This window comes from Thamnophis elegans, chromosome 3 (assembly GCF_009769535.1).
Source record: "Thamnophis elegans isolate rThaEle1 chromosome 3, rThaEle1.pri, whole genome shotgun sequence".
In the NCBI taxonomy this organism is placed as follows: Eukaryota; Metazoa; Chordata; class Lepidosauria; order Squamata; family Colubridae; genus Thamnophis; species Thamnophis elegans.
In genome coordinates, this window is record NC_045543.1 from 109,282,916 (window position 1) to 109,310,500 (window position 27,585).

The 27,585-nt window shown below is 39.6% G+C and overlaps 1 pseudogene; it reads right to left on the bottom strand.

Moving 5' to 3' along the window:
- Positions 1 to 23,198: 23,198 nt before the first annotated feature.
- Positions 23,199 to 25,404, bottom strand: LOC116506217 (annotated as a pseudogene).
- Between the last annotated feature and the right edge of the window lie 2,181 nt (positions 25,405 to 27,585).

Consider the following 27,585-nt stretch of genomic DNA (forward strand, 5'->3'; position numbering starts at 1 on the left):
TTAAAAATAAAAGGAAAATAATCTGTACTAGTTACTGATTTGTGCCCAAAATGTGGGATCTTTCTGCTTGAGATAGTGATTATATTTTATGTTGCATTTAAACAAAACTTTAAGTAGAAATATGTTGAACTTAAAATATTCAACATAATAAAAATCAGTATCCATGCTAACCAAAGACTCACCCCTAACATAATTTCTTATAATTTTTGCTTGTTTTATATTTTATGATATCTTAAAGGCATATTTTAAAAAAGTTAGGTATGGAATTGATTGCAAAATAAACTAAATTAAGATTTTTAAATTTAAATCCTCATAATTATCTGTAAAAAACACATATACCAACAACAAACCCATCCCACCTGAAAATTAAAATATGTACGTTAAAAAAAATTAAAAGGAAAACCAACAACTTATAAGAGTAAATGAAAACCAGAAACTTAAGTTTCAAATCAGAGTCTTGTAGGAGAAATAGCTTTGCAACAACCATATCTACCTGAGAGACCGCCTCCTGCCATTTACCTCCCAGAGACCTATAAGATCACACAGACTAGGCCTCCTCCGGATTCCATCTGCCGGTCAATGTCGGCTGGCGACTCTCCGGGGGAGGACCTTCTCTGTAGCTGCTCCAGCCCTATGGAACGATCTCCCCATGGAGATCCGAACCCTTACTACTCTTCTGGCCTTCTGCAAAGCGATTAAGACCTGGCTGTTCCGGCAGGCCTGAGGCTGTTGATTTATCCAGCCCCATTCTAAGCTATATGAATGTTGTGAAATTTTAATGTCTGTTCTTTTTAATTTTTTTTTTCAATGAGAAAATTCTTTTATTACATTTTCCTTTTCCTTTATACAATCACTTAAATACTGTGCAGTTAAAAAAAGAAGAAGCAATAAACAACTCATAACACTTCTATCCTACATATACCCTTCCTTCTACCCCTCCAACTTTCATTTCTCCCTTCCAACAATCCCCTCTTCTACTTCCCCTCCCCCTCAGCCATTCCTTTCTCCCCTTCCCACCATCTCACCCTCCTTACATTCCCTTCTCACTCCCTCTTAATTCCCCCCTCTTCTTTCCCTCTACACCTCGCTTCGGTGTATTTCTAGTATTCATTGGTCTATTTGTTTTGTACTAAAACAAAAGAAAAATAAAAGGAAAAGAAAGAAGAAAAGAAAAAAAAAGAAAAAAAAGCAACAGTATCCAAGTGCATTCATTGTTCTGAAAATTGAGTCTATATTTCCACCCTCCCCCCCACCCACCCCCTGAACCCCCCTCCCTGACCCCCTTCCGACTTCCCAGGTCCCATTCCCGGCATCGTTCTTTATCAAGCAAAGTCTGGAGTATATTGAAACCAAATAGATTAGAAGTTACAAAATAAAAAAAAATAAAAATAAAGAACAAAAAAGAAAGGAATAATAAAAAGAAGAAAAAGGGGGGAAACCCCCCCCCAAGAAAGAGAAGTCAATATACTCTCTAACATTAACAGCTTCTCATTATTTTTAAAATCTTAAACAATGTCTTTACCTGCTTCCGCATATAAATTCTATACCTCCCATCCTGCCTTTACCCGTGTCCGCATATATATTTTATCCTCATCCATTGCTCCTCTCATATTTACTCCACCCTCGTGTAGACTCTCCAGATAATCTTTCTTAACCTTGTATTCAAATAACAATTTATACAAAAATCAGCTTACATTCTGGATCAAGGTAATCTAATTGAACTTTCACTACCCTTCCATTTACCCCACGCCACCCGACTCCATTCATCCCAAACCACAATCCAAGAAAACTACGATCTCCACTCTCCTCGCCCCAAAGAATAGATCATGCTCAGTTTAAATTAAGATTCAAACAAGTCTTATATAAGTCCCATACAATATATGTCCAAATTCAGCACCGCTTCTTTCAGCCTCAATATCTCTTCATCGGTATACAGCTTTGTCATTTTATACCAGACAGGAGTCCTGAAATATTATTCAAATTAAAAATTTAAGAAGTATTTTAAAGGCATAGCTGGATCTTTATTCTTTACTCTTCTGCCCTCCCGGAAGGGGAAAGCAACACCCTCCGCCTTGTAGCCACATGTCCCGCTGCTTATCTTCTCCTTCTCCTTGTCTTTCTCCAAGTCCGGGTGAATCAGGAAGTCCCGCCTTCAGAGTTTTATAGTAAAAATCTCGGGCTTCGCAAACAGAATTGAGACGATATTTTTGGTTCTCAAATGTGACTGTGATACCAGATGGCACTTCCCATTTATATTGTATCTGAGAATCTCTGAGTTTTTCAGTTAAGAAAGTGTAGTCTCTCCTTGCTCTTAATATTTGAGATGGTATTTCTTTAAAAACAATCAAGTCCTGTCCATCGATTCGCAGCCTGTTATTGTAGAACTTCTGTATTATTGCATTTCTGGATTCTCTTGTGGTGAAATATATAATTATGTCCCTCGGAAGCTGTCGTTGTTTTGCTACACACGAGTTCTGGCGATAAATTTTTTGAATCTGCCAATCAAAGTTAAATCCCGGACTTCCCACCGAACGTCTGAAAGCCTCAAAAAAGGTCTGTTTCAAATTCTCCTGTTCCTTTTCACGCAATCCTCTGACTCTTATTGCAAACGCAGTCTTATTGTAATTTATCATAACGAGTTGTTTTTGAGCATTTTCAACTTCCTGTTGTAACGTTTGAATTTTAGATGTCAAATTAGAATTAGCTTTTTCCAAAAGTTCCAATTTGTCCTCCATTTCAGAAACATAGTCTGTCATAACAGTCATAACTCTGATCATATCTTCCCTTGTTTGAGCAATCTTGGTGTCCAGTTTATCATATAAGTCCGATAAAAGTTGTTTAATTTCCTGTCTGAACTCTTTAAGGGTTTCAAAAAGAAATTCTTGCGTTAAGAGATCTCCAGTAGAGGGCGTGGGAGGCAAGGGCAGCGATTTTGTAACAATTTCTTGAAATGTATTATTAAGGAAACGCTTAGACTGCTTCGATTTGGGAGCCATTATAAAAAACGCACAAACAAGCAAGCAAACAAACAAAGTCTCTGCTCCCCTCGGTTTTAAATGGGATACTATTTATAGACTTTTAACAGTTAATAAGGAGAAGTCTTCAGGAGAATAGAGCTGATTGAGTGTGTCATATATCAAACGCAGAAGCTATAAAATCGCCATCTTGTAACGCAGCTGGATAAGAAAGCCTTTTACAAAATTGAAGCTGGTATTTTGAATAGTAATAAGAAAAAAATTTACAACTTCAAGTTAATATTTGGTTTTGAAGCCATTTCAAAATTTATCTGCCTGCAGTTAATAAAACTCTATTGCCTGAATATGCAGCTTTAAGTAAAGAGGCTGAGTTCCCCTTTTATTTTGAAGTTTAAGGCTTGGCAAAACTTTCAGTGAGTAAACATTGTAACAAGACCGTTCAGCAGATTCATCACCATTTAACTTCCAGATAAGCAAAGTTAATGAAGGAGTAAAATTCTTGTAGAAATGAAACTAATTAAAAAGCTTCTGCTGGCCTATTGTGAAACCAAAACATATGATAAGCAATCTCTTTTGTTTTGAATTCTTGTGAATTCTTGTGAGAATTAACAAAAAGTGTTCATTATTACCGGAGAAACCAGCCCACTCGGCGCCATTTTAAAAGCCTCTAAGTAAATAATTTTTCGGAGGAAAAAAGAAAAGAAGCTAAAATGTTGATAAACAATTATTGTCCACGGAAACGGATTCAGCTCGTGATAAGATTAAATCAAACAAAACTTTGAACTGAGTGGGGGAGACCTACTTTGTCCTGCACAAGGCAGTTTGAAATTCCCAGCACGGACAGCCGTTCTGCCTTGGGCTAGCCCCCCTTTCCCTGCAAGCACAAAAGCTGCAAAAATCGAAGAGCATTTGCCAGCAAAACAATTTCTTCTTTCCTTCTTGCCTGAAGGATAAGAAAACCTGATAAGACGTCAGATGGAAGATCCTCTAAACAGGTACGTAGCCAGGAATTCGGAGGCAGCTGATTTTTTTGCTGCCACCACCAGCAGGCTCCTCCCAGGAAGTCCCTGTTCTTTTTAATTTTTATATGTTCCCCCTTCCTGCTTTATCTGTAAGCCATCCTGAGTCTCTCAAGAGTGGGCGGCATACAAATCCTAATAAACCATAAGCCGTAAACAGTAATATTAAAAACTCTTTTTCTCATTGTGAACCCCCAGAATCAATTTTCAGCTTTTCATTTGCATTGATAATCTTCACATTCAATGTAATGGGGAAATAACAATATTAAGAATTATGAAGAAAAGTGTCTATTTCATGTTCTAGATCAGGGGTGTCAAACTGGTGGCCTGCGGGCCAGTGCATCACGCACAGGCCATGCCCACCCCAGCTCTGTGAAAGGGAAAAAATGTCACAAAAGTCACGTGAACACAACGTGATGCTGAGAGTTTGACAGCAGTGTTCTAGATGATATTAGATTGAGAACTTGGGATATAATTAATCAATGAACTTTTCCCTTTATTTAGACTTGCTTTCTTAATTATCCTACAATATTTCTTCAAGCTGTACTTTTTATGTACTCTGTATAGTATAAATTATTCATTGACTCCTTGTCTGGTTCTGAAGTCATCTGAAATGAAAAGTGTGGTGGTCAAATGGTGCGTCTCTCTGCAGGGTATTTTAATTTCTCTTTGACTTTATTTTATTGCTAATTGAAGAAGAGAAAAATGAAAAATGGGAAGAATAAAACCAACTTTTCATGAAGAGTCCTGAAATGGGTTGGTACCCATTTCAGTGGCTAACTTTCTGCTTGCAACACTACAAAATCATTTTTCAAATTTCTGAATAGTTTTCTATGTTAATGGTTTCTGTGCCTCTTCCACCCATCTGTGTGATTCAGTGGGTTGATATGGACTACTACTATATGTTCCCCTGCCTTTTAAAGAGTGTGTTCTGTGAACATCCTAAACTTTCTGATAAATTAATAGGTTCCACCACAAAACCGCGGACGACAAAATCGCGGTCGAGGAAAGCGCGCATTTGATGTCATCACAGCGCGACGAAAACATCGCGCTGTGATGGAAAAATGGAAAAATAAAGCGAAAACCTTACCCTAACCCCCCAAACCTAACCCTAAACCTAACCCTAAACCTAAGCCTAAATCTAACCCTAAACCTAACGCTAAACCTAACGCTAACCTTTAACGTAAAATTTAACGTAACCCTAACGCTCTAAACCTAACCCTAACCCTTAACCTAACCCTAACCCTAAACCTAACACTTACCTTTATGTGAATCGGCTTGCTTTAATTTTATTGTTATTTCAATTTTTAATTTTTTTCATCGCGCTGTGATGACGTCAAATGCGCGCTTTCGTCGATCGCGCTTTTGTGGACCGCGGTTTTGACGGGTCACGAAATTAATATTTGTTCCTTTTGCCACTTCACACATTATAGGAGCACAATGGCTCAAGTGATTAGGATGCTGACTTGGAGATTGGCAAGCCCGTGTTCGAGACCCAAATGCTGCCATGGGGCAGGATGAATTCCTGCTGGGGACAGGAAAGGAGCCCTGAGCAACAGTGATGTCACCAGCTAATCCTTTCAACCTGAAAGCGCCTTGGTGCCTCCCATACAAGTGTGATGCAATTTTTTCCTTCTAGCACATCATTGTTTCCAAATCTTGTAAGGATTTATGTCCTATCTAGTTAAAACTCCTAGTTTCTGAAAAGTGGAAGGGACATGTCCTTGAAATGCTGTTCAGCTGTCTTCTTGGGCTCCTAGTTTCTCATGTGCTCCTGCATTCCAGAATAAATCATATGTTTCCAGGACAGGTTTGCTTAACCAGCCCGCTGTCAGCTAAAACTTAGATGTCTTTTTGTGTAGGATTTTATTGCTTAAACAGTTTCACAAACTTCTGATTTTTGTCAGATTAGAAAACTTTTCTTTCCACCACTCTGAAATCTGCTTCGTCTTCAGTTGGCCTTTTCCTATTCACTTTACAAAACTCTGAAATCTCATAAATAAGACAGTTGCATCTGACATAAGCTCAACATATATTTTACAAAGTGAGACTTCTGGGTGATTTGGTGAGCTTATTATTTGAAACAGAATATTCGCTGATTTTAAAGCTTGACCTCTGACTCACAAATTACTGTTTGTGAGAAACTTGCTGTTTCCAAAGAAGAATTATTGTAACCCACTTTTCTGGTTTTGTATTCAATCTGTAGAATAAATATTGAGATCATGACAGAGGGCCAGATTCCTCAAGTAAAAAGAAAAAGTAGGAGCCTCGCATATAAATATGCACCACTCCTGAAGCAGGGGTGTAGCCCAGTAAAGATTTTTTTCCCCTTAGCACTGAGCTGCTAAATTTTTACCTCTTTCAAATGTGTTGGCAGAAAATTTCAAGCTATGGCATTAGAGTACCAGGAGTGCCTCTGCAGGGAAAAATGGAATATTCTTTACAAGTCATAGATCTCATTATGCAACATGAAGGAATGAATGATATGCTAATTTTTTTACAAAGGCCTACTCATCTAATGAAATCAATACATTCAAACATACTGTACAGTTACTATTTTTTATGCATGGCAAAATGTATAAACTTGACAATTTAGGAAAAAATAAATGTTCTTTGAAAAAGAAATAACTTCTATAATATTGTCTGAAAGATGAAAAATAGAACCAAACAACTGACATATTCAATAGGATATTACTTAGATATAATTCTAAGCAAATCCTATATCAAGCTTTCTGACAGTGAGTTTTGAATGAATGTGACAGGTGGTGCCTTTATAGTTATGTGAAAGCACCTAGAAACCACACAGGATTTCATGCAATTTATTTCTATTTGCAGTTTTCGATTATTCTCTACAGATAGAACAGTGGGAGAGAGCTGAGTCTCATAGTGTGCAATCCAAATCCATTATGATCAAGGGTCATTTTGGTGCTCACTGCAGCAGGATGTGGGTTATATTGACTGATCTCATTTATTGAGGAATTAGTTGTCACTGTCTTTGGGAATGTTTCCTTCAGAAGCCACATGTAAAATTAATGGGATAGTAATGTGGCGTTGTGCGGTATCTTGTTGTACACTTGTATAATTCAGTTCATTCAATGAGGTTTATGCAGGAGATATTCCCACTGTCTTTCCTTTTCAGCTCACCCTTCATAGCTTGTGTGTGTGTGTGTGTGTGTGTGTGTGTGCGTGTGTGCGTGCATGTGTTCATTCATTCATCTATTCATCCATCTCTCTTACAGGATTTGTAAGTGACTCAATAAATAGGGGTATACAGACACCAGAGATGGTATTCAGCAGGTTCTGACCAGTTCTGGAGAACTGGTAGGTGAAATTTTGGGGAGTTCGGAGAACCAGTATATACCACCTCTGACTAGCCCTGCCTCCATCTATTCTCAGCTGATCGGGAGGGAATGGATATTTTACAGTATCCTTCCCCTGCCACGCCCGCCAAGCCACACCATGCCCACCAAGCCACGCGCACAGAACCAGTAGTAAAAATGTTTGAATCCCACCACTGACAGACATAGATGCATGCTCGCGTGCCCACACACACACACATGCACACACACACACACACACACACTTGCACACACACAAATTGCTGGATATGCTGCACAAGATTTATGACTAATTTATGAATGAAAAAAAAGGTTTCTTAGAATGTTAACAGTAGTATCAAAGGAAGCAGGGGTGGGTTTCAGGCAGTTTGCGGCGGTCCCCGCAAACCGGTTGGTTGGCAAACCCGGAAGTAAGTAACCTCCGGGAATGTCGAAAGGTCCACCTGCCCGCCCGCGTTTCTTACCCGGTTTTGATGAGTTCTGCGCTTCCACGCATGCGCAGGACGCATACAGCGCCTGCGCGATCCTCTAGGAGCAGCTGGAGCATCGCACAGATGCTAGTACGCATGCGTGCACTGCGCGTGTGCACGAGGACGCCGAATCGGTTGGAACGGGGTGAGAAACCCACCCCTGAAAGGAAGGCAACCAAAGGAAGTCAGGTTGGTGCAGTACTTAAAACATCTGGCTTGAAACTGGAAGACCTTGAATTCTAATCCCACTTTAAGCACAAAGCCTAAAGGGTAACGGGTCAGCTTAGAAAAAAAGGCAATCCACTTCTGAAAAAAAATTGCCAAAGAAACTTGCAGAGACTTGTCACCAAGGTCAAAGACTGATTTGAAGGCACAAGAAAAGAGAAAAGGTAACAAAAAGGTGCCTCAGGTCAATTGGCAATGTGCATTCTGAGCATTAATAAAATTGGCAATGTGCATTCTGAGCATTAATGAAATTGGTGAATCGTGAACCAAAGCTTTACCTAGTGATAATGGCTACAAAATCACCAATTTGTAGAAGGTTTAAATAGCAGCAGACACTAAAAAGCATTCCTGGGGTTTGCAGCAAGTTTTTTAAAAAAGCAATTTTAAAAACATGAAGCAGAAGGAACAGAGCAAGTATCAGGTACCCAAAGCTCTTAAATACTGAACAATATTTTTTTGCAATGCCGTTGTAACAAAAGTCATGCACTGAAGAGAGTTTAGAAAAATGAAATGAAAATACCCCTCTCCCAATAGGTCCTCATTCTGCATCGATATATGATAATATATGGAATATATTCTATCCATTTGGTTGATAAACAATAAAAAAAAATCAGCTTACTCTGTAGATTTAATTACCATTTTGAAATGGTTTAAAAGATTTGTCACGGTTCATATGAGAAATTAACTCTGTTTTAACAGATCAGGTTTGCCTCTGGGCCATTCTTACTTTACTTCTCCAATGCATACAATGTATTTCAGAATTGGCCTATATTTAAAAAAAAAAAAAAACTAGAAAATTGACACGAGGGATGGGTGAAGCAAACAGGGCTAAATATTTTCTTTGACTTGCCCTTATCTCCTTTTTTCCTTACTCCACTGCCAGAAATTAATTAATTAATTAATTAATTAATTAATTAATTAATTATATGCCTATGCATATACAAACACTTGTTAAACTGTTTCAATCTTAAAAAAAATATTAGAGGGGGAAAGGTTGTGAATATGAATTATACACATGAATTATAAGAGAGAATCCAGAGTCTGATTTCCTAGTCCCTGGGCATTTTTTTCTTTCCATGGAAAATCTAATCTTAGTTCCCAGGCATCTTGATATAAATTTGTTCCATTCTTAAATTTGCTGAATTAGCCTCTAGCTGCAATTCCCAAATTGTAGCTATGGTTCCCTTGTAGAGGCACCACCGGATATTTTAAATTTAAGGAGCGCAGAGTTCTCAACATCTGATTGACACCATGTGAAATATTAGCTCTGGGTAATACTTGCTCCTGAAGTGATGCCTATAAACCTGCAATTTTTGATAAATTTTGAGTTTCAAATTTCAGTTTTAGAAAGACATTTGTATATTGATAGGAATGTAACAGATGAATATAAGAGAAAGCCTGCTGGATCAGCTGAGGACCTTCTTAATCCAATGTTTAGTCTCTCACAGATGGTGGAAATACATACATCTCTTGCATCCAACCAGGACTACTGAGTCACAAGACTAATAACCGTAGACAGAACTGCCTTTTATGAATGTATTCAGTTAATCCATATAAATATGTTAAATAACTAAGTAAAATAAAGCCATCCAAGTTTCTGACCATCCATACACATAGATTAATTATGTGTTGTGTAAAGTATATTTAAGCCACACTATTATTGCCATTGTGTAAATAGATTTCTGGATGTAAAGTTATTCTGACATTTTCTGCTATTTAGTCAAAATTACATATGAGGCAAATGAAAGAAGGCAGCACAAAACATAAAACTTCACTATCCCATAGGAAAAGCTGCACCAGAAGACTGAATTAAAAAGAGAGAAAAAGATTCTGCTGACAACTTTGATTATTTATAAACATGTAACCACAAAAGCAAACCAATTGAGACTGATTTGTATGATGAATTCTGAAATCAGAATTTGATAAAGCGAGAGTTGTTCTCAATGGTGCATAACTTAATTGTGCATAAATAGATGCTAGGATAGTAAGGCACTGAATATCATATTGATTTTCAGTGTTTCCAAATATGTCAATTAAAAACATAATTAATATTAATATCAAATTACCACCATGAGATAATATTGTGTTCATTTAACTTATTCCCCAAGTTGATTTATAAAATTGATTAAAATAAAATGAGTTAAGATTTAGCTACTGAAAGCAAATGGATAAACATTCTTGTTAACGAAAGACATGACAGAATTGTATAAGAGGTAGTCCTCAATGTACAATCATAACTGGGACTGATATTTCCATTGGCAAGGGAGGTGGTTGTTAAGTGAGGTGAGTGTATTTTTTTGCTATGGTTGATAAGCAAATCACTGCAGTTGTTAAGAAATCATGTGTTTGTTAAGTGAACCCAGCTTTTTGCATTGACTTTGCTGCCTGGGAAGATCACAAGTGGCAATCCTATGACCCCAGGATACTGCAACTAGATACATGTTGGTTGCCTAGTGCCCAAATGTTGATCACATGATGGTGGGGAATGCTGTGACAGTTTTTGTTGTAAATTTCAATGGTTGCTAAACAAATAGTTGTAAGTCAAGGACTATCTGTTTATATTTATTTTTAATAATGCACACTTATTTCTTATTCTGCATGGATGACAGCAGTTTCCTACTTCTGGGGAATGGTTGAAGTATGAGATGAATTCTTCAATCGGACACATATTATTAAGAATGTACAGTAGATGTTTGAGTATCAACCAGAGATTTGATGGTTGTCATGAGGTCATCTATTGATGACCAGGAAAAGAACATAATCAATGATTTTGTTTCTTCACGATCACCATAATCTGTTAAGATTGTATCATATTTCAAAAGTCCATATAAGTTATAATCAAAAAGCCTAGAGAACGAGATATATTTTTCTCATCCGAATGTTAATGGAAAGAGGAATATTCTTATATTGGGGCTAATTTTTCTGTAAGGCTGGGCTAGCTACAGAAAGGCAGGCTTCCTGGTCCTCAACTCTTTCATTTGGGGAAAAATAGGATTGTACAGTATGCCTTCACAATTCAAATGTACAAGATGTGCATTCTACATAGAGCAAGTGATTCCATGGATAACCTGGATCTGAATGATGAAGGACTTAATAAATGATTACAAGCACTTTGAATTGTATCTGGAAACATACAGGTGACCAATGCAGAGACTGAAGAAGAGAAATTACTACTGAGTCAGCTTTTACCTATTAGCACGCAAGTCATTACATTCTGTTCCAAGTGAAGTTTCCAAATAATTTTCAGAGACAGCTGCAGTTAGAGTATGTTGCAATAGAAAAAGTATGAGATCGTGGAGGCATTATTATAGCCAGAGCATCTAGTTCCTAGAACAGTTATATCTAGCATCGCCCAAACTTGACAAACAATAACAGCAGCCATAAGTTCAAGAGATATATTTCTGCAATTTAATTACTTTAAAGACAACAAGGCTGTGCAACTGAGGAGGTGAGAGTTGGTTCAGAAAATGTGGTACCATTTTCTGGATAGATAGTTGAGTATGTTTTCAAACTGCTAGTTTAATTTATAAAATCCTGAAATGGCTTGGCTACTATTTAACCTTCATGTTTGTCTCTCCAAACTGAATCTGCCCATGCTGGGCATTCAACTTAGAAAGACGGTGGGAATGAACAGTCACATCCTGACTGTGGAATAGCTATTCCCTGAATTCCTGAAATATCACCATCACCCGCTTCTCCCATTACCACTTTATTAAAATATTGTTTAGCAAAAACTAAAACAGCAACATCTATATTGCTTTGAAGGTCTTTGGAAATATAGTTGGCTTTATGTATTTTATCTCTTGAAAAGTTGATCAAACTGTTTTAGATTCCTTGTGTGTCCAATCACACTTGGCCAATAAAGAATTCTATTCTATTCCATTCCATTCTATTCTATTCTATTCTATTCTATTCTATTCTATTCTATTCATGTTTAATTGTTCTGGTTTGCATTGAATATTAAATGTTAGCAATAGCAATAGCAGTTAGACTTATATACCGCTTCATAGGGCTTTCAGCCCTCTCTAAGTGGTTTACAGAGTCAGCATATTGCCCCCACAGTCTGGGTCCTCATTTCATCCACCTCGGAAGGATGGAAGGCTGAGTCAACTTTGAGCCGGTGAGATTTGAACCACTGAACTGCAGATAGCAGTCAGCTGAAGTAGCCTGCACTACTGCACTCTTAACCACTGCGCCACCTCAGCTCTTTTTAAATGTTATGTGTTTTACCAGGAGGACTTGATCATTTTTGGAGACAAATTGGTTTCATTGTATTTTGTATTACTGCTTGGAGTAAATATTCAAATAAAACAACACAGGCCTTATGGAAGTGGCAGATACACTCCTGCCTTTACTGCAATCTCCAGGTACCGTAGTTTCTATGGGATTCAGGAATTCCTCTTTTCTAGCAACAGCAGTTAAACTTTCAATTGCTACTAGTAAACTGATCCTCTAGCTTGTACTGCTCTTGCTATTCTAGTCATTTATGTATTTTGTTTGAAATATATTGTTACTGCTATTCAAAAAAAATGTGTGTCATACAACATAGTCTAAATGTGAAACTATATGAGAATCTTGCACCTCAATTTCTGTTCTCAGATTAAATAAAAAGAAGAGAATGAACCAAGGCATTCTATGTCTCCAAAATGAGAGATGGATGAGGTTAAACATATCTCACTCCATCAGAAATTTTCTGATTTTATCTTACAGAACATGAGATTTTTGTAGCTCCATTTCTGTTCTCTGACTTTATCAGAGAATGAGAGAGACCAAGATGAATTACATCTAGAATCAAAAGATGGATGTGGTTAAACCCATCATACTTATCAAAGTCCTAAGGCCAAAAGAATTGGATAGCTGTGACTGAAAGCAAGCCATCTCATGTAGTATGATAGCAGATATAGTAGGTCTATATTTAATACAATTCAATAGAATAGCAGAGTTGGAAGGGACCTTGGAGGTCTTCTAGTCCAACCTCCTGCCTAGGCAGGAAACCCTATACCGTTCCAGACAAATGGCTATCTAATATCTTCTTAAAGACTTCCAGTGTTGGGGCATTCACAACTTCTGGAGGCAAGCTGTTCCACTGATTAATTGTTCTAACTGTCAGGAAACTTCTCCTCAGTTCTAAGTTGCTTCTCTCCTTGATTAGTTTCCACACATTGCTTCTTGTTCTACCCTCAGGTGCCTTGGAGAATAGTTTGACTCCCTCTTCTTTGTGGCAACCCCTGAGATATTGTAACACTGTTATCATGTCTCCCCAGTGACGTGCGGTGAGCTTCATGGCCAGTGAGGCAAGCGCGAAATCCCCGCCGAAGCCCCAGTGCCGCATCCGCCATAGAGCAGGACCGGGACCCGCTCTATGGCAGACATGGTGCCAGGACTTTAAAGCCCTGCCACCGGGGCCTTGCCACCACTTTAAAGCCCTGCCGCCAGGCATAGTGTGGTGGCAGGGCCCCGGTGGCGTCTACCATAGGGCAGCCCTGACCGTTGTTAGTAGCCACGTCTGCACCGTGTCCTTTTTATCTGCAGCTGTTAGTCCAATGTTAAGCTATTGAGTTCCTGCCTGCCTGCCTGCAAGCACTTTCTGGGCATCATGCCTGCCAACTTCACCTGATGCCCAGAAAGTGCTTGCAGGCAGGCAGGTGCTCAATAGCTTAACATTGGACTAACAGCTGCAGATAAAAAGGTCACGGTGGGGATTCCATGAACACCCTCGGAAGGGAAGGCGAAGGGGGGGGGGGTTATGTGTTTAGGATTTGGATGGGTCTCTGTAGAACAAAACCGCAAGCTCCTTTTAAAGCGAGGTCGGGGGAGGGGGCAGAGGGGTGAGCCAGCCAGCACTGCAGTGGAGCTATGCAAAGAGGGAAAACGTGGCAGCTGTCCCTAGCTCAGTAGGTTCCTCGCCGGCTCACCTCTCCATGCCCCCTCCAAGCCTCTGTTTGAGGCCCGCATCCCCCACCCTCCCCCACTCCTAGCCCTCATTTGGCCAAGGCACTGAAGCCTTTGTTCTGCTTGCTGACACCCCCCCGACTTGGTTGCGATTGCTCCCCTCAGGTGAGAGCAAAGGACGAGGAAGGTGGGGAGGGTGCCCGGGGGCGCCTCTGGCTTTGCAAAAGGAAAAGGCAGGAGAACCGCAGCCCTTACCTTCCACAGCCATTCTCTCAGAGCTCGCTTAGTGCATGCATAATTTACCTGCCCAGAGATGCTTCTCCTCCTCCTCCTCCTCCTCCTCCTTCCTCCTTCCTCCCTTCTTCCCCCACCTCCTTCTTTCCTTCCATCTCTTTCTTCTCCCTTCACGGTTTTCTCTCTCACACTCATCTGCAACCGAGAAGTTCAACCTGCAGCGAGGAAGGCTTTAGCTCGCTTTCCCTCTGCAGCCTGGGAAATGGAGTCTCTGCCCTCTCCGCTCAAGCAGCGTAAGGCATGATTTGCTGCTCTCAGATCAGGAGGCGGGAGAATCACGTGGCTCCTTTGCATACAGAATTTTTCGCTTTTTAACCCTTGCTTAACTCTTAAAAGGCAAAAAATTCCTTATGCAAAGGAGGTCCATTGTTCTCTTGCCTCCCCCTACAGTTAACACTAAGCAGACTCAAAGTCACTGTGACTTGGAGTCTGGCAGCAACTACCTTGGCCTTTTTAATTTTTTTTTTTTTTAAATTCCTTTTCCTCATGAGACTGGTGAGGCCCCGCCTCCCCTGCCTCCAGTGACTGCATGTCCCTGTGTCTCCCCTAGTCCTTCTTTTCATTAAACTAGACATATCCAGTTCCTGCAACCATTCTTCATATGTTTTAGTCTCCAGTCCCCTAATCATCTTTGTTGCTCTTCTCTGCACTCTTTCTAGAGTCTCCACATCTTTTCTATATTGTGGTGACCAAAACTGAATTTCAGTGCATGTTTGTAAATATGTATCTTAAAAGGAAACAAACACTGAATCCTAGAAGAATACTGCCAAGCACTAAACGATATACAAGTACCTATCCAAAGAATAGATGAAAAAATGTATAAAGTGAAGCACAGGGAATTTAATAAGGAATTTGTAGGCCACAGTGTGTTGGGTTAATTAAAAAAACATTTTATAAGTTAGTTTTTAACAAATGAATATACAATATTGAAAAACATGAAAATAATTGTTAAAATTTAAGTATTGTATGATTATCAATCATACAGCATAGTATAAAACATTAAATAAGATTAAGAATTACAGAAATTTCCATCCAAACAATTTAGGACTTCAAGCTAAGAGGAACTCAAATTTCAGATTTGGTACAAAGCCATATGCAGAATTGTAATCCAAAAATGATTTCTGAGTTTCTTCTTTGTCAGTTTTACTTCAGAAATATATAGTTTTTATTAACATTGAGCCACATTCCCAGTTTAATTAGCTCTTCTGCAAAAGCAACTGTGCATTGTTTCAAATGGGAAACATGTAGCACTTATCATGAACACAGCTGGTTTAATATGCTTTGTGGAAATGTAAGTTTTAGTCATTAGTAAATTTAATTTAAAAATTAGCATGTTGGAAAGGAAACTGAACTTTAAATATTTGATTCATTATATTATACATTATTTTACAAAATTGTTAGATTTTACCATGCCACTAAAAATGGGGGAAAAAAAGATCCAAAAATGATCCAAATTGGTCATTACATTTCAAAGAATTTTTAGAAAATGAGCCATCTATTTTAGAACTAATACTGAAGTAATGCATCCATGATAGAACATTTTATACCGGTTTTCTCTAAATGTAACATGTAGTATGAATTTAATGCATTTATTCAATTGAACTTTATATTATTGCTAAATTCTCATCCATTTAACCAAATCTATACCTTGTATAAAAATATTTCACTGATAATTTATAACTACAACTCAATAAATGGTCCATATTTTTTAAGTTTTACAAATTCAGTTGAGTCTTTAAAATATTTATCTAATGTACTTTAATGGCGCTGCTTATGCCTTTTTCCATAATACAACTGAGATTACAATTGAGGAAGCCAAAATATTTCACTAAACAGAATTAAACCTTGTTTTAGATGAAACATTGGTTTGTTAAAATAATGTCCAAAATGCTGCAAAAGATTGGAGCTGTAATTTTCCATATGATTTATTACCATAATATGGGTTAAGGGTTCCTTTTCCTCTCCTGTGTTTACCAGGTTCCTGTCTATCCTGATATTCTTAAAAATATTATTTTTAATGGAAATTAGAATGCAAAGCACAGCCTCTCATATGGTGTTTATTTTAGACAATACTTTTAGGTCTCACAAAATTTCTAAAATAGCATCCATGGGGATATTTTGCTTTCTGATAAGCGGATGCTTTGACACTGGCCATACCTATTATTTCAGGCCATTTTATAATTAAGCATTTGTCCTATTTTAGCCATTCTATGAGTGCACCCTTTACATACCCTAAAAATTCTACTTATGCCCTAGGCCCAAAAAGATGTCATATCTCAGTAATAGAATACTGAGGTAATAGAATACCATAGAGGTAAAAGCCATTTCAGTCTGGATAGCCACAGCCACCACAAACTCATGGGTGCAGTCCCAAGATCCACTTTCCAAATTTTGCCACACATTGTAATTGTAATGTGAAGTGCAAGTAAAAGAGTGTATGTGTCAGTAATCATTGAATTGATTAATTGGTTGGTTGATTTTGGAAGCAGTGCCATTGTGCATGCCTCCTGTGTGACTTTATAAAATTAATACCTTACAGAATAGTCACATCATTGAAATTTGTGATGGTTCAGATAGTGAAAGTTCTTATGTTTATATTCCTCACCATTCATGACACCCATCCATCCATCTAAACCAAGACCTGTGAGAAAAAAAAATCCAATATTTTAAACAGCATTAAGGATGAGCATGATGTGAGTCATGTAGCTCTCAGGATGGGGAGTGGAGATAGTATCCCAAGGGCAGCTGCCATGACAGAAAGGTAGTCTCCTGGGTCTATACTTAATCATAGTTAAATTTGATATATATTACAAATTACATTCAAATTAAGTTAAATTCAGTGTAAATTTTGTCCAGATCTTACCTAATTTTTGCTGTAATAATAAGGAAGTGTCAAGTGATGCCTTAGACATCAAACAAATAGTGTACTCTAAAATTTAGACCAGATTGATTAAAATTGGTTTCCTTTATTTATAAAGAAGAGATAACTGACAAACCAAACTGTAGAATATAGAAACCCTATTGTAGAAACCTGTTCTGACCCTCCTCCTCCGTCCAGGAACAAAAGCCGAGACAAATGTAAATGAGAATGTTTTTAATAAGTTCAGACTCTCGGTGGCTGAAAGCCAAATCAACAAAGAGATAAGCACTTTGGCAGCAAGTCCTACAAACCTTGGCAGCAATGCAAACAAACTCTGGCAGCAATCGAGCCTGCCAAGTTTGTTTCTCGTTAGTCCCTAACGTTGACTTCTGCAAGAAGGGCGTGGCACAAGCAGTCTCTTTTATAATCAGGAGAGGAGCTTAATGAGCATCAGCTGAGCATAATTACCTCCTGTAATTACGTAGTTTTTCTTGACACCAAGTAGCCCTTCGACAGCGTGCATCCCAGAACAACACACAGGTGGTTTCTGGATCACTCACTCTTGTCTCCTCCCCACTGATCCAAGGCTCAGGCACCACCTGGTTGCCAACCAGTCTCTGTGCACCCTGCTCGGAGTCGGAACCCTGTCCAGGGTCCTCCACATCCTCCAGGGCTGACTTATAAGGCCTCTCGCTGTCGGAGTCTGGGGGCAGCTCCAACGGCTCCTGCCGGGCCACAACAGAAACCCTATATAGATTCATCCACATAGTCATTGCCTATTGAATTTTGCTTGATATGTCATGACAATTTTGAATTTGGAATCTGCCTGGTAGGATAATAATGGTAAAAACATTCCTTTGTTAGAATTTTCACAAAGAATTTTTTTTTCATTTTGAACATTTTTATTTCTAGATAGTTCCAGAGTAGAACCATACATGCAAAACTGCATTAGACATAATAGATTTACAGTAGATTCTATTCTATGTTAAGTGTGGAATTTACTTTTTTTACAGTATAAAAAACTAAACATCAACAGGTTGTGCTTTATTCGAAGCTACTGAGGAATGAAAGGAGGCTTTATTAACAGAACTAGTTAACCACACAACAAGAATAAATGCTCCCTGTCTGACAGCTATTTATACTGTTAGCTGTCAGACAGACAGTCAATCAGATGCTTGTTATTTTCCCACCAGCCGGCAGGAGTGCCTCAGCCAATAGGGATCGTCTTAGCTTGCCAGCAACTATGCCAGGACGTAACACTCCTTCCCCCCGAATTGCGCAGACGTAGTCCTTTAAATAGGCAGGCCGACTTCGGCTCCGCCCTGAGCATCTCAGTTTCTGGTCAGGAGCCGGATGATCAGGTTGTTGATTGGACTCCTCCATTTCTGGGCAATGGACGTCATCAGTGACTGGAGACTCCCCCCTCAGCGGAGCCAAGGTGGCGCAGTGGTTAAATGCAGCACTGCAGGCTACTGCTAGATCAGCAGGTCAGCGGTTCAAATCTCACCGGCTCAGGGTTGACTCAGCCTTCCATCCTTCCGAGGTGGGTAAAATGAGGACCCAGATTGTTGGGGGCAATATGCTGACTCTCTGTAAACCGCTTAGAGAGGCCTGGAAGACCTATGAAGCGGTATATAAGTCTACTGCTATTGCTATTGCTATTGCTATTGCTATTGCTATTGCTATTGTTGGAACTATCAGGTAAGCCACCTGACGAGAACGCCTCCGAACATCACCAGGGTTGAAGAATTGGGTCTTGCTGGTAGGCAGCAACCAAGGTTTGTTAGGGTCATTGTTGAACGCTATTTGGAAGTAACTCATCTGCAGATTGATGTTGCAGGACCTGGCGCCGCAATTGATCTATGTGGTGGCGCCACTGGTGTCCATCATCTAGTCAGACCCTATAAGAACAGGGCCCGGTTACATGCGTGATAACTCTGGGCACCCATCTGGGATCCCTGTGGCAGTTGTGGGCATAAACTCTATCCCCAGGAATGAAACTTCTAGTGTGACCTATTTCAACATGTGGGGCGTCCATTTCATATGTAGGATGCAATTGGTCTAGCAATGTCCATAATCACCGTCCCATTAATAATTCAGCAGGACTTTTGCCAGATACTGGACAGGAAGTAGAATGTTGGATTGCTAGGTAGTTAGTTATTTTCTCCACTAATTTACCAGGGACCATTCTCGACAGCAACTCCTTGGCTGACTGAACTGCCCACTCAGCCCTGCCATTGCTGGCCAGATGGTAAGGGGCCACCAGGATATGCGTAATACCCAATCTTGCCAAGAAGGCTTGGAAAATTGCTGATATTAGTTGGGGCCCATTGTCAGACACCAATGTGTCTGGCAATCCATGAGTAACAAACAGGCACTGCAGGGCCCTTACTATGTTCTCTGAAGTAGTTGATTTTATAGGCACCAATTCTATCCAAAAGGAAAATGCGTCCACTACAACTAAGATGGTTTGCCCTTGGACCGGGCCCGCGAAGTCCACATGGATGCAGGACCACGGTCCACGATGCAATTCCCATTCCCTTGGCGATGCAATTGGAGAAGCCGGTCAGGATAACTGACATGGCTGACAGCTGCCGACTCACCCAGCAATTTCCTTATAAAGATTGGGCCACCAGACATAGTTGTGGGCTATGGATTTCATCCACACTATGCCTGGATGGCCCTTTTGGAGGTAGTCTAACACCATATTGCAGAGCGAAGGTGGAACGACCACCCTGCTGCCCCATAACAAGCAATAGTTTAGTTCCAAAAGTTCCAGACACCGTCTAAAATATGGAAGGAACTCATCAGACAGTTTGTCCCTAGGCCACCCCCTGCGTGTCCAATCCAGCACCTTGGAAAGAACTGGGTCTTGCTTAAAGTGAATGGCTATATCAGTGGCCATTAGAGGCAACTCTAAGTCCTCTATTAAGAGGACTGCCACGGCCAGAGCTGTATCGGGGTTTAAGGATGGCAAAAGGCAGCAGCTGAGGGCATCCATATGCCCCAGGTTCTTACCAGGACGGTATTCAAGTTGGTAAGAATAAGCCGCCAAAAAAACAGTCCACCGCGACATGCGTGGGGAAAGGATGCCTGGAGTAGGGTGGTCGCCAGCTAGAATCCATAACAAGGGTTTGTGGTCAGTAAGGAGCAAAAAATGGTGGGCATAGAGATAGTTATGGAATCGCTTGATTCCAGATATGGCTGCCAAAGCCTCTTTATCTAAGTAACTACAATTTCTCTCAGCCTTGGACAAGGTTCAAGAGAAATAAGCAATTGGTGCCTCTGTCCCATTAGGGCATCAGTGGTTCAAAACAGCCCCAATACCATAAGGGGACACATCGCAAGCCAGAATAAGGGGCAATTTATCGCTGTACTGCATAAGGACAGCGGATGACGTAAGTAGCGATTTGACAGCCGCGAACACATGCACTTCACGGCTGTCCCATTTCCAGGCATCTGAACAGTCAAGCAGCCTGTGTAATGGCTCTGCAACTGTAGCCTTATGTGGCAGAAACATTGTGTAAAAATTTAAGAGCCATAAAAAGGCTTGCAGTTCAGCCTTATTCATAGGGGCAGGAGCATTTTTAATGGCCTCAATTTTGGATGGAGTTGGGTGAATTCCTCGGGCATCTATCAGAAACCCTAGGAATTCAACGGATTCTGCCCCAATGAAACATTTGTTGTTGTTTTTTTTCAATTTTAGGCCAGCGCTGCAAAAATGCTGACGGACACTCTGTAATTTAGATAATAATTCCTGATGATTATCTGCCGCAATTAAAACATCATCAAAATAGGGTATTACCCCCGGAAGACCTTGGAGCACTCGCTCCATTATACTCTGAAAAATGCCCGGAGTCATGCATACGCCAAACTGGAGGCGTCTGCACCGGAAAGTTACTAAAGTTTGGGCATTAGCCGTGGCATCATCAACAGTCAGTTGTTGATATGCCTGGGCCAGGTCAAGTTTGGCAAACAGCTTACCCTGTCCCAAGGAGTGCAGCAAATGCTGCACTACTGGAATAGGGTAGGGGTTAGCCTGAAGTGCTCTATTTAGGTTCGTCTTATAGTCGGCACAGATCCTAATGGATCCATCCAACTTAAGAGGAATCACAATGGGGGTTTCCCAATGGGCATAATCTACAGGCTCTAGTATCCCTTGGGCTAACAATTTATCAATTTCAACGTCCACCTTAGCTTTCAAGACAAAAGGAATGCGAGGAGCTTTTAAACAGATCGGGGCAATGGTAGGATCTAAGTTAAAGGAGATTGGTGACCCAGTATATTTACCAAGTGTGTCACTAAACACATCCTCGAACTCCCTGGTCAGTGTGGCATAATTCGTGGCGTGGACCCCTGCAGATCTAAAGAATCAAACCAGTCAAGCCCCAATAAGGTAGCCAGGGGATCAGCCACTACAATAAGTGGCAGGTGCCCTTTAAAAGACCCATATTCAATTTAAAAAACCCCACAATCTAATATTTGGATGTAATTTCCCTGATAGTCTCTTAATTTGCAGGGACTCGAGTTCAAATTCTGACTGCTAACAAAAGGCATTAACCGCTTGAGGTTACCCCATGATATAATGGACCGAGTAGACCCAGTGTCAATTTCCATTTTACATGGGGTGCCTTCAAGCAGTACTGTGAGGTACATTTTTTAAAGTCTCGATTGCTTCTCGGAGTCAGCAGCATGGTTGATAACATGACACTTCTCACTGGGTTTGCTGGGTTGTCTGCCATTCTGTTGATTGCCAGATTGTGGTGATGCCATCTTAGTGGAGGGTAGTGTGGCACAGCACACATATGATAGGTGACCCCTCTTCCTACAGAATCTGCAGATGGCCGTCTTGAACTTGAAATTGGAACGCAAGTGATTACCGCCACAGCTTAGGCAGCCAGACCAGGAACTTCTCTCCACTTATCCCCTTGGATTGCTCTGAGGCGACTGATATCATTGTTGTCTCCCATTGCACTTCCGTCCTCATCACACTGGTGTTTGGCTGCCACCAAAGAAAAGGCTTGGTTGTGGGCAGCCTGGTACCTCTGAATTTCAGCGGCAGATCTGTCAGACTGTTCTGCCGCTCTAGCCTCATCCATAGAGATTTATAAAGTATGCTCAGAGAACAGGCTAATTAACATCTTTGGAGACACAAGTCCTTTACTCCACATATAATTGCTCTAATAGAGCTTCATCAAGATTCTGAAATTCACAATGTATGGCTGAATTCCGCAAAGTAGCCATGAACTGATTCACAGTCTCGCCTTCACTCTGGAAACACTTTCGGAAAGAATGCCTCCGGTCTATGCGAGATGGGGCTGGAATGTAATGGGCTCTTAACTTGTTAATTAAGACTTCCAATGGTAGCGAGTGCATGGGAACAGATGTTGCGAGAGCCCTAGCTGTGGAGAACATCTCCAGGCCACACGAACTTAAAAAAATAGCATTGTTTCCTGTCTGAGGAAGTGTCAGTAAAATTGTTTGCCTTGAGAAAGCATTCAAATCTCTCAAGAAATGCTTCCCAAGATTCCTTGTCTGGCATAAAAGCAGCAAAAGGGGGAATTGCTGACATGATGGCGTTGTGAGGGGAAAAAAATTTCTTTTTATTTCTTTTTCTTTTCCTTGTTAATCTCCTCAGTATATCTAAGATCTCAGTGGGTGGGTATTTTAGAAACCCGATCCCATCCTCGTCGCCAGTGCTTTATTCAAAGCTACTGAGGAATGAGAGGAGGCTTGTGTAACGATCAAGGCTTTATTAACAGAACTAGTTAACCACACAACAAGAACAAACGCTCCCTGTCTGATAGCTATTTATACTGTTAGCTGTCATACAGACAGCCAATCAGGCGCTTGTTATTCTCCCACCAGCCGGCAGGAGCACCTCAACCAATAGGGATCTTCTTAGCTTACCAGCAACTATGCCAGAATGTAACAGGTTGGAATTCTGATTTTAAATATTCCACAATATTCAGTTCCAAATACCTAGTTACCAGGTACTGTCTGATACAGATGTTCAATTGTGCAACTTCAGAGACTTAACCATAACATTTGCAGAACTGGATTTTCCACTTACTCCCCTTTTCTGTCCACCAGCACAAAAATCCTGCCATAAACTATCCAAATAATATTTATTTGCCAATGTACAGGGTTATATATCAAGAAAGGACATTTCCTCAATGGCATCCCACATTACCTAAAAAAGCAAATGTAACAAAAATAAAAGAATAACATCTTCAAAAAATAAATATAAAGAAGGAATGCAGACAAGTGTCATGAATTTTTCAGCAAGTTAACATTCCTAATATACAAAACATAACTTATTCAAAGCCAAGGACAAAGGGAATATCCACATTTCTTTCAGATAAATGGGTATTTAATCCACTTCTTCCATACGTGAAGTGTCATCATCTCCTTCCAGTGGTGGCATCTCTTTTGTAACTGCTGGGCTTGTTTCCTCTGTAGTAGCATCATCTTCATCTATGCCCAAACCAAGTTTTATCATTCTATAGATACATTTGTCTGTGGGTCCTCTAGACTGAAGCCAGAAGACAAAAGTGCAGTCTTGTACAGAAGAATGACCAGATCCTTCACCGACTTGTTATTCTTGTCTGCTTCTGCCTTCTGTCTCAGTGTTTCAATGATAGAGTGGTCAGGATTTATATCCAAATGTTTCTTTGCAGCCATGTAACTCATTGTGGAGTTGTCCCTGAGAGCCTGGGCTTTCATGATCCTCTCCGTGTTTGCAGTCCAGCCATATGTACTTGTTACAATGCAGCATGGAGAAGTAACCAGTCAGTTGCAAACTACAACCTTCTCTACTTTCTTTTCAAGTATATCTTTCATAATCTTGCAGAGACTTTCAAACTTGGCTTTTTTCTCCTCCTGTTTCTTTTTCTCTTCTTCTTCTTCAGTGAATTTTGAAGGATAAAATTCTGTATTCCCAATTCTGTACTTTCCATTTTATATCCTGGAATATTTGTTTTACATTAGCCACAAACCACCCCTAATCTTCTCAATCTTCACAATTTCCCCCTCTAATCTTCTCAATTTTTCTATTTAAGGGAAATAGTAAAGGAATACAGCATCTCATATGTTTGAATAATGAGTATACATGTTAGACAGGAAAATGTGATTGTTTCATTTCATGCTGTTGAAAAGATAAAGTTATTTTAATATCTGTTCCAAACCACATATTTTCTTAATAGCTTTGTGGCAAAATATGTTATTAATAGCTTTTACAACTGCCAAAAGTAATATTTTCTGTCAATAGTAACTCTTAACAGTAATATTCATTATTAAGCCACCTGGTGGCAATGTTTGACAATGAATCAAAGCTAGTTGTATCTGCGCTGTTAATTTTCAAGAGCTGAATATCCTGAAGAAAATCTCCATGAACTCTCAGTTTGTTGTTTCTTTGTTTCTTTATTTTTGTGTTCTTGGCAATCTTAGATGCAGCAATCCTAGAAAGTTTAGGACAGCATTAGGGAAGTTGTTGAATTGGACTGGAACTTTATTCAGAGGGGAAGATACAAACTCAAGGTAAACCGTTTTGGACTTGATTGCAGAAAAATACTTCAGTGACAAAGTGGTCAACGCCTGGAATGCTCTACCTGACTCTGTTGTTACATCCTTAACCCTCACAGCTTCAACCTTAAACTGTCTACCATGGACTTCACCCCATTCCTAAGAGGTTCATAAAGGGGGTGTGCATAAATGCACCAGCGTGCCTTCCATCCCTGTCCTACCGTCCCCATTTATTTGTACTCATTTCCTTTGTTCATGTCCATGTTTATACTTAAACCTGTTATATTGTACTTGTTTGACAAACTAAACAAACAAACAAACAAACAAACAAAGGTGGGCTTTGGTTTGTTAGTCATTTATCAAGGTCCCACAAATATAACTAAGATCACAAATGGACAAAGAGTTGTGTAAAAAAGGTGGACTGCTCTGCATCTGTTCAAACTTAAAGTATATTATTACAATCAATACATGTAGATATTCTTTTTTCCCAATTCATTTTTTAAATTTCAGAAATCTATTTTAGGAATGGAGAAAATACTTTATTACTGAAATATTGGAAGTTAAAAACCCCTGCTGACCAATTGCAAATCACTCCATCACTAATCACTACTGGTTTAAAATGTAAAGAGAATTTAGATTAAAAAAAAATAAACAAACCATCGTGTGCCATCAAGTCTTTTTTTGACTCTTACTAATCACATAGATTTTCTTCAGGATGATGTCCCCATAATCTGTGTTTTCATGTTTTCTAATGATACACTCATCACCACATAAACTGAGGTTATCTATCTTGTTGCTATTTGTCATTTCCTTGTTCCTTCACCTGTCCAAGCATTAAACTAAAGGTGATATAATTTGAGGATGTACATTTTTGGAAAAATTATGATCTGTGGCAGGGGTGTCAAACTTGTGTCATCACAGCATTACATGATGTACAGGGACTTTTTTCCCCTTTGTTAAACTGGGTGTGGGCATGGACAGTGTGTAATGCATCCGGCACACAGGCCACAAGTTTGACAGCCCTGATCTATGATATGCATAGATGGAGTCAGCCCATGGTCTAGATGATTTCCACACTAGGTTGCAGTGCTTAAATTATGGTCACATGTTTCCTGAACGTGTCAGTATGTTTATTGGCTATGTGACTGGTTTAGCTGACTGCTTGCTGTTTAAAATGGTGTCTTTTGCTTAAATAGCTGATTGCAAACATATGAAAGAGTTAGGGAACTATGGCAACTTTACATTTGCTAGAAGAGAAGGAAAGAGTGACTCATGGCTTTGCTGATAAATAGCCTGTTGAGAAGAAAGAGCAGGTAAAGACTTTGCTCAGACATATCCTAAGAAAGGGAATCAGGTGAGAAAAAACACACTATGGTCTCTTTACTTATTGTACATGAAACTTAATTGAATGGTAGGCTACAAGGATAGGCAGAAGCCAGGAAAAAATGTTAAAACCCCAGGATTGCCACATGCCCCCTTAAATACAGTGGTACCAACGGCCATAAAAAGGAATAAGGACAGAACTAAAGGCAAAGTAAGCTTGACTTCACTGTTTCCAAGATCAACTCAGCAAATACAAAAAGTTGCACTTCAATGCATAATAGCAATAGCAATAGCAGTTAGACTTATATACCGCTTCATAGGGCTGAAAGCCCTCTCTAAGCGGTTTACAGAGTCAGCATATTGCCCCTAATAACAATCCGGGTCCTCATTTTACCCACCTCGGAATGATGGAAGGCTGAGTCAACCCTGAGCCGGTGAGATTTGAACAGCCGAACTGCAGAACTGCAGTCAGTTGAAGTAGCCTGCAGTGCTGCATTTAACCACTGCGCCACCTCAGCTCCTTACTACTGGGAGCACAAAGTAATTTTCTTAATTCAATTTCAATCCAATTCACCTTGATGAAAAATGAAGTAGTCAGAAAAGCAATATGAATTGCAACATGCATAAGACCATGGCAATAATAATAAAATTTTGGCACCTAATAATATAACATGTGTAGAAAAAGCAAAATGAAATGATCACTTTGCATTCTGTCCTTTGCCCAAGAAGCTGAGTAAATTGACATGTAAACATTCCATTTTGTCTTCAAAATAAACTAAGGCCAGGAATGAGCAGTGTGCTTCCTGCCTTGAAGTTAACCTGTGCTTCCTGTACAAACAACTAAAATGGGCAAGGTTCAAAATCAAAACCTTCAAAATCTATCAGAGGCATCAAGAGATCTTTTGTTATCTACTTTAGATAGAAGGCTTTGGATAGGGAATATGATTGTCAATCAGACAGCTTGGTGTCAGAGAAGGAATTATAGTAGAAGTGAAAAAAATCTATGTTTTATGACAGACCATCCTAACATAAAAGGTTGGAAAGATTGCATATACTTGGTTACATATAGCAATAACATTTAGACATACAGTATATACAACTTCATAGTGCTTTACTGACCTCAGAAGGCTGAAAGGCTACCAACCTTGAGTCGATGAGTATCGAACTGCTGGCAGTCAGCAGAATTAGCCTGCAATATTGCATTCTAACTTGTGTTCCCACAGCTCTTAAATAACATAAGGCACAGACACTCTTACTTCTCCCTCCAAATCAATAAGCTTTTGTGATATCCATCAGTTTAGATGGGTTTAAAAGAGACTCTCTTCTGTTCCTGTTTATGGACATAGGTGTCTAACACTTCACTAAAATATGAAGCTACACAAGATGAATCTTGATATGATTCAGCAGGTCTCTTCTTAATAAAAGTAAGTAAGCAGTTTTTATTAAGTACTCCATGCTTCTCAAAAAGTTAATAAAATAGATGGAAGAGGAGGAATGAGTGATAAGGTGTGTTGAAGATTCCAATAACTAGAAAATGCACTAGATTTTCTTTGGATTATGTCCAGTTTATGTAGCCTTCTAGATATGTTTTGTCAAATATATACCAAAGTACTTGGCACCAAAAGAGCCATCTGTGGAGTTGGCTCATTGACTGCTGGCAAATAT